This window comes from Dicentrarchus labrax, unplaced genomic scaffold (assembly GCF_905237075.1).
Source record: "Dicentrarchus labrax unplaced genomic scaffold, dlabrax2021, whole genome shotgun sequence".
In the NCBI taxonomy this organism is placed as follows: Eukaryota; Metazoa; Chordata; class Actinopteri; family Moronidae; genus Dicentrarchus; species Dicentrarchus labrax.
This window is the reverse complement of record NW_026136719.1, coordinates 36,600,079-36,608,386: the sequence shown is the minus strand read 5'-3', so window position 1 is coordinate 36,608,386 and position 8,308 is coordinate 36,600,079. Positions and strand designations below refer to the sequence as shown.

The following is an 8,308-nucleotide window of genomic DNA, read 5'->3' as shown; positions in this document are numbered from 1 at the left end:
AATTTTATTATAGAAGAAGCTCATGAAGTCATTGCTACTTAAGTTTATGGGGATATGTGGCTCAATAGAGCTGTGGCTCTCTGTCAACCTGGCTACAGTGCTGAAGAGGAACCTAGGGTTATTCTTATTTTCTTCTATTAGTGCTGAGTAATAGGCTCCTCTGGCATTAGGGAGGGTCTTTTTATGAGTTTTAAGAGTATCTTGCCAAATTGAGCGATATTCTGATAATTTGGAAGAGCGCCATTTCCTTTCAGATTTCCTAGCTATTTGCTTTAACTGCCGGGTTTGGTGATTGTACCACGGTGCTAGTCTCCTATGTTTTAATAATTTCCTTTTTATAGGAGCGATAGAGTCTAATGTTCTTAGTAGTGAGCCCGCAGCACTATCGACAAGATTATCAATTTCAGAGGGACTAAAGTTGTTATAGGATTCTGTTAAATTTAGACATGGCATTGAATTAAACACCTCATTTAGGCTAACATACTCCTCATGGGACAACCAGGTCTCAGTAAGACAAAGTAAATCAATATCATAATCTGATATTAATTCATTCACTAAAACAGCTTTTGAAGACAGAGACCTGATATTTAACAGCCCACATTTCATTCTCTTATTTTGTGCTACTGAGGAGTTGGTTTTAATTTTTATTAGATTTTTATGTTTAACTCCTCTTGTTTTTATTTCTTTAAATAATTTAGGTGGTTGGGGGACATTTAGGTGGTTGGGGGACTGATAAAAATGATACTTTGAACCAACCTAAAACAATTACAGTAATTTGTTACAGCTAATTTTATTAGTTTTTGTCAAAGTATATTTATGACTTGACTGAAACTGAAAAGTTTAATTTTGTTTAAATCAAAATAATCCTTCAGTCCAAGAAAAAATATTACATTCACGCAAAGTAAAAATAGTGTTTATTATAGAGACCATAAATCATTTTTTTTACTTTAGTAAAACTTACATTTGTACGTTGGAAAACCCTACTTTTTTCATAAAATCCAAGTATAATTTTTATGTTGAACTAAAGTAATTAAAATGCTGTAATTTGTTACAAGCAATTTTATTACTTTTATTCAAGTTAAATTTATGATTCAGTACAAACTATGTTTTTAAGTTATACCATATCAATACATTTTCTTTGGTCACAATACTAAACTTAACTTAATGTAGGTCAATATAATAAAATGTTTTGCTTCAATACAACTTAACTTTTACCATTAACAAAAGCTACATTTGCTTTAATATAAAGAAGAATTATCAGTAAATGCTTCATTTAGTTGACTTGCTATGAATTAAGACAGGAATATTTTCATCAAAAGACCTTGATGTTTATTATGATGGCATTGTCTTTGTTTAAAAAAAAAAAAAATCGCATTCTCTGTTGTCAAAAAAACAAACAAAAAAATACAAAAAAATAAATAAAACCCTAAATTTTGCTGGCTGTTAGGCTAGCCGGTATGTACTTTACACATTACAGCACATTTGAGAAAAAACACAAGAATAAATTAAAGAAAATCATGGTCTTTTCAATACTTTTTTTTAAAACTTCTGTAACCTTTCTGTAACATTAACCACACTAATGTAAAACTTTTTTGTACGCCTCTCCATTAAAACTTGAGATATGTAATATAATAACCATTAAGTCTAATAGTCTTAAAACTTACCATCCTTGGGACAAAATGATCAAGATGAACCATTACAAATGCAATATCAACATTTCCGTATCTATGACCACATTAATGTGGTATGAAAAGCTTAAAGTGGTATAAAATAGCAAAAAAGAAGTGTACAAATAGTGTTTAACTGTCAAAAACCTTGGCTTTCCTTCGACAAAATGACCAGGATGTATGTAAACCTCCCCATCGGAAATTGAGACAACACTTTTTTCAACTAAGGGGTACCCCCAGTTTAATTGCTGTGGATGCAATCCATAACAAAAGGTTGATCTTCAGTTTAAGAAAAAAACATTACCATTACTATTGCTGCAATTATGAACTTTGCATTATTCGAACTTCAGTGTTGATATCAGTGCCACAATATTTATATCACAGAAACTGTTCCGTGAACACAGAAAATCAGAATTGAAGGCCAGTTTTTAATTAAAGTCTGTTTCTCTTATTAACATTTAACAGTGGCCCCTTCCTATATCATAGAATATATTTGAATACAAGCAATAACACAAAATAAAACACATCCGGTATCCAATGTCTCTTTGATGAATCCAATATTTAGAGCTTGACACTCAGACTGCACACTCTGCGTGTCATTTTCTTGGGTTCTATCTCCATGAATAGTTTCTGCAATGCATCAAAGGTGTATTTGGGCTCACTTGTATAGCTTAAGTTAAGAGCATAGATGAGGCCGAACAACATGGCACAGGTGTGTGGGACTGATGGCAACTCACTGAGCAGGACCTGCACTCCTTCAATAACAACCCCAATGTCATGTGGTGGCTGGAGAGGATCCTCCTCTTCCTTGATGACATACACGGCCATTGTACATCTCTCAAGCTCCGTTTCAGCTTCCTCCTTCTGAACAACCTGATAAAAGAAAGAGACAAGACATTTATTACTAAGTTATTTTGATGAAATCCGTGTCTGTTGTTCCTATATGTGCACAAACGATTCAAAACTAAAAACAAGACAAATTGGAGGCCTAGTGATAAGAAAATGTAATGCCTTGCAAAAGTCCAAGAGATACTAAATGTTGACTCTTCAAAATATTTTTCTCATAGCAACTTGACCAGACTTTATCTAGTGAAACACTGGTACAAGTATTATATTACACCTATCTTCAAAAAGTAACATGCTGTGACAAAAATATGAAGGTATATAAAGTAGTATATGTATCACTTCAACCAAGATTAAAAGATACAACTGCCTTGTGTACTCATATTTTCATTAATTTCAGAAAAATACCCACAGACTGACACTTTACACAATGCAAAATTTGGATAAGATTGCCATTTTAATGACCAGTCTTACACACTGCTCCATCTGTACTGCTGCTGCTCTGAATGACACACTCATACACAATGAGGCATTTTAGCAGACACTCCCTTTTTTGATTCACCTCGATGCTGTAGGTGCACAAACACACCCATAATGCATTACTCTCTTCCACTTATGCAAACAATACACCATTCACACACTCATGTGCTCAAACAGTTAAAAGGCCTACTCTAACTCCACAATCAAACTTGTTGACAAAATTAACACCATTTCTTCTATTTACAATGTAACTCTTTATGTGATATGAGTAATGCATTTTGAGCAAGTACATACCTGATTAAGAAGATTCGGTATACTCCGGGTCTTCTCTCTGACAACTCCTCCCATGTTTCTGATGATCTCTATCAGCTTGTTGTAGTGCTTGACAAGGAAGCCAGGAATTGCGGTTCAAGTGGAACAGTTATAATTCTCATAAATTCAGCATTGATCTAAAACAAAAAACAAAAAAAGAATAGCAAAGGTGAACGTAATTACATTTAAACTCTGGAGCTTTAGACTTAAGTGAATTTGCAAGTATTTCAGAACACCCAAGGCCCTTCAGCTGAGTTCGGTAGTTACCCATTTTTGTCTTTAGCCGCTGCTTCCACCCGTAGCATCCATTGTATGAGCCAGGTTCAGAGAGGCAGGGGTGTTTCTGGATTAGTGCTTAAGCAACGTCACTAAAGTCAGCATCTATTGGGTAGGCTTTGAACTTGAATATCTCTTCTGCTAACTTTTCCAAAATATCTGACTTTGTTTTCCAACCCAGTGTCAACCTTGTGTTGTTTGACCTAAACACAGCATTTCCCTTTTCTAGCTGTAGTTCAGTGTGACAGGAGAATGTTGGTACCGGAAATGCACGTGGCCACATCTGAGTTCTTGTAGAGACAGAACTGGAGGGTGATGACAGGAGCTCAGTATCATCTGATTGAGTAGACACTATATCATTACAGAAAGAGAGAGTAATTACTTGGCCATCATCAGGTATTGGGATGACCTTGACAGTTGCCAAATCCTCAAGCTCTGCAGTAGATGTCAAGTTCACAAGAGCATCTCCAAAGTCTTTGTCTTGGTACTGCAGTCTTAAAATTCCATTTAGCCCAGACACTTTCCTGATTTCATCCATAAGCTGCTCCATTGACTCTGGAATTCCATCAGGCAGAATAAGCTTCCAGGTGTCATCAGGGTTCAGAATACCTTGGCTGGCCTTTTGCCTGTCATGTCTTCCCATCCAAAATTATCTAGTCAAAACAAGAAAAGAAACGGCAGTATTAGTTGTAGTACAAAATTGTTAGTTACAAAATAACTTACAATAAATTCATATTCACAAATTAATGGATTTGGAAATTCTTAATATTTGTTTAAATCAAACTGCAAAGGCCCTATGCTATCTTAGCGTTTTCTTTTTACATAGAAAAAAGGACAGCAAATGTATTTTTCATTATTGATATGCATAGCAGGAATTAAAATGGCAACAAATAGCTTTTGTACACTATACAGGAAGGCCTTTGACGATTGATTTCACATGCAGAAGTACTAATTTGTTTAAGTGCAGAAGATATTTTTCATTAACTTTTGTGGTATTTATAAGGTGTTCTATTAAACTTTATTTTTTTGTTTGTTTAAACTACTTGTATTAGCTTTGATTTGGGGGTTATTTGTATTTTAAATTTTGTAAATATGATATTAGATTTGAAAAAAATGAAATACCGACATGAAGTTATATGAAAATTAGATTTTCAAGCTGTCATGTAATTTCTATTAGCAAGGACACATCTGTGGACATTTTGAAGCTATTCTCTATTGTTAGTCATTCCTATTTAAACATGTATGCAAATAATGTTCACCGTTGTTTACTTTGGGACTCACCAGATCAGCAATAAGGCCAAAATCGTGAAATTTCCAGGAAGCGTCAAACCTGTAAACACAAAGGAAAAGCTGAGAATTCACATTTTGTTTTTTTGTTGGGGCAGTTACCACTATCCACACTACAAGCTGTAAATCATTAATTAGACCTAAATCATACTGGTAATATTGTACTATACTGCATTTTAAACTGACAGATGAAACAATGGAATATGACATCTTCCTCTTCAATCAGAATTCTTTGTCTAAAATGTAATGTATTTAATGAATCACATACTGTACTATTAATCACACCCTCTATTGCTTATCTGAATGGATTCACTGTTTGGAGTGTGTCGGATTATAATAAAGGAGTGCATTTCTGAAATGGCTTTAAACTGAATGTTTACATGCAGTAAACAAACGGTGACTACACATATCGGCAATGGCGGAGAGACACGGCAGGCGAACCAGTGCCACCCATGTCAAATTAAGTTTTAATAAATGTTGTTGTTTTTTCCGGTTGTTTATGCCACTTACAGTCGGGAGCATTTCAGTTGTCACTTCTTTAAACTGTGTCCGCGCTGTGCTCTGCTCTGCAGCCAGCCCTGTGTGTGTGTGTGGGCAGCGCAGCCCCGCCCTCAGGAAAACACAGAACGCCCCTCTTCAGCCGCCTGAATTACTTTTCTGAGTTGTGCTGACCCAGTGGACGGCTCTAATCACACACGGGCTCAATCGGACATTACATGCACCCTGTTCCAACTGATTCGGACATTTATTTGCCTTCTCATATACAGAAACCTCGAATGTCTAGACTAGTTAACGCTTACAAGAAAAGAAAAATAAAAGTTGATTGGTTGCTAAAGCATATTCACTAAAGACAAACGTACATTATCACACGACACTCCCATAATATTTCCGTTACATCAAAGTAAAACAATATTAACAACGAACTTGACTTTGCATTTGACCAACAGGTGCATTGCGATAGCCTGGTTTAGCTAACGTTAGCTTTAGGCAACACGTGCCTAAACACAGTTCTCTAATGTAGCTTAGTTTACCACTAATCATAAATGTGAATGAAAAACACTTGTTCTCGTTAAAATAACACAGTTTTCGAAAGCTTACCCTATCAAAAAGAGATTTCCTCCTCCTGGGCCACGACGTGACGGAGTCTTCACATTCGAAGCGAAGTAATGGCGGACAGTAAAAACGCTGGCTGGATGTAGCAGATGTGACGTCGAGTGGTCACATGACATGAAAACTTTTTTTTTTTCCTTTTTCTTCTGGTCTGAAGTAAAAATATGACTGAAGTAAAATTGTTCTTTTAATTTGTTCTAGGGGGTTCATTATCTACTTTAAGGCAAACTAGACAAAACAGGTTTGAAACAGAAAGCACGATTTTCACTTAGTCCAATGTAAAAATGCACTTCAAATAAACGACACGGCAGTTTCACTTTTTTCAGTGTAGTCACGTTTGTTAACAGCAGCTCTCCTCTTACTGACCTGTGCACTTGTTAGTTGCTAGGATTGTTTTAGGGGCTTGGACAGTAAGCCCTAAGGGTCTGTTTAATTTCTTGGGCTAGAGTAACCTGTTAGAACCGTTAAGTTGATGATCACTCTACCTAACAATTACTGCCTGATGAGATATCATAAATCCAATGTCCACAGTTTATTCTTTAACTTCAATGGTTATTTTTATTGCAAGATTTAGCAAGGGCCAGCATACAGCATAAACTGGTTCAAAAACTGATTGTTCACATTCACTAATAATGATTAACTAGGTTTCCAAAATTAAGTAAGTAATTGTTTAAAATTCAAACCCCTGATGAAAAGGCTTGTAGCTGAATGGTCGAATGTCCAGCTTGTAGAGAGAGAGGGAAGAGGTGTACTGGCCGATACAGTTCTTCCTCGCCTGCCATACTGTTGGTTGCTGTTGAAACTCCCGACTTTGTCCAAAGTCCGCAAAGTCTCTGACCAGTGCAGTTCTCTGATGGAAGGGTGAACGAAAGAGTGATCCTTGGTGATCAATTGGAACCTGCAGCCGGGTGGAGATGGTAAATCCTCTTCTGCCCGCCGCTCCCGTCTCGGCTGTAGGTTGTTGGAATTCTCTTTCTGTGATGATGGCTTGTTTGTTGCTCTGTCTCTTGAGTTGAAATTCTAAGTTCAAAGATGAGTTGCCCAAATGTGGTCGATCGATCAGCAAGTCTTGAACCCGAGAGCCGGCTGAGGACTAACCACAATCCCCCTTGTGTAGCCCCTTTTAACCCCCTAGGGTGTTCGGTTCAGGGCCGTGCCACTTCCTCTTTTGCTCCTCACAAGACAGTCCTGTGTGTGCGCTTAACTTTACAAGATGTATCCGCTGTGTGCGCTCATCTTCACAAGATGTATCCGCTGTGCCTTCTTACTCGTTACTCAACATTATCCTGATTTGACCCTTTGTTCCCCTTTCTCTCCGCACCAGATGTTGCATGTCCGGTTGCAATACGTACCTTTTTACCTAGTTACTCAACACTTCAACATGATTTGCTCTCTTGACCTTACTTTCCATAGTTCTATCTTACTACTATGCATTTATACTCATTAATTATCAAATAATCAGTTACAATCATATAATCATGTTTCCTTTCATTGTTACATATTTCATTTTGTAATATAGAATCAACTTCAATCATTATACAGCTTTTGGTTATTATAATCTCTGTGCATTGCGTTATTCAGATGGAGTCCCTAATGCTCCATTGTGGTTTTAGCGGATCAGGGATCTCAACTTACTTGACACACCCCAGCCTGCTAGTGTTGCAACTCTGCTCTCCTTTACAACAGCCAGGCTCAACAGTGTGAACATTTCTCCCATACATGGGATTTAACGAAGAAACTTCACTCGGTACTGCCACTGTACAACAAGTTTTTCTGTGGTTTCAGTCCAACAGAATGGTATCTATCCACTAAATGGTAACTGGACCTGTACTTGTATAGTGCCTTTCTAGTCTTCTGACCACTCAAAGCGCTTTTACAATATATGCCACATTCGCCCTTTCACACACATTCACACAGTGATGGCAAAGCCCATCAAACAGAAACTAACTCATTCATACACATTCACACACTGATACACAGCTTCGGGAGCAATTTGGGGTTCAGTATCTTGCTCAAGGATACTTCGACATGTGGCGGGAGGAGCCGGGGATCGAACCACAACCTTCCAATTAGTGGACGATCCGCTCTGCCTCTGAGCCACAGCCGCCTTACTAAAACAATCTAGCTGATCACATAATTTGAAATGAGAATCTCCCAATTAAACTCGTATTCATATTATATCAATAATATAAGCTTATCAACTTCAGAAGCTTCAGAATTTGGATCAATATTTGCACATCTTCAGCTATGTATATACATTTTCGCTATTAAACCTCTTGCAACCCTGCGTCCTCATATGGGGACAAAGTTTTATAGTAAATCAAATCCTGATG

General features: G+C 37.0%; 1 long non-coding RNA gene across 1 annotated transcript; it reads right to left on the bottom strand.

The window, feature by feature from the left end:
- Window positions 1–1,278: 1,278 nt before the first annotated feature.
- LOC127351280 (uncharacterized) lies at window positions 1,279–8,044 on the bottom strand. Its single transcript, XR_007880838.1, has 4 exons — window positions 4,860–8,044; window positions 3,570–4,231; window positions 3,285–3,439; window positions 1,279–2,540 (listed from the first exon to the last, which is right to left on the bottom strand). It is a non-coding gene; the product is annotated as an uncharacterized LOC127351280 (long non-coding RNA).
- Window positions 8,045–8,308: the final 264 nt, after the last annotated feature.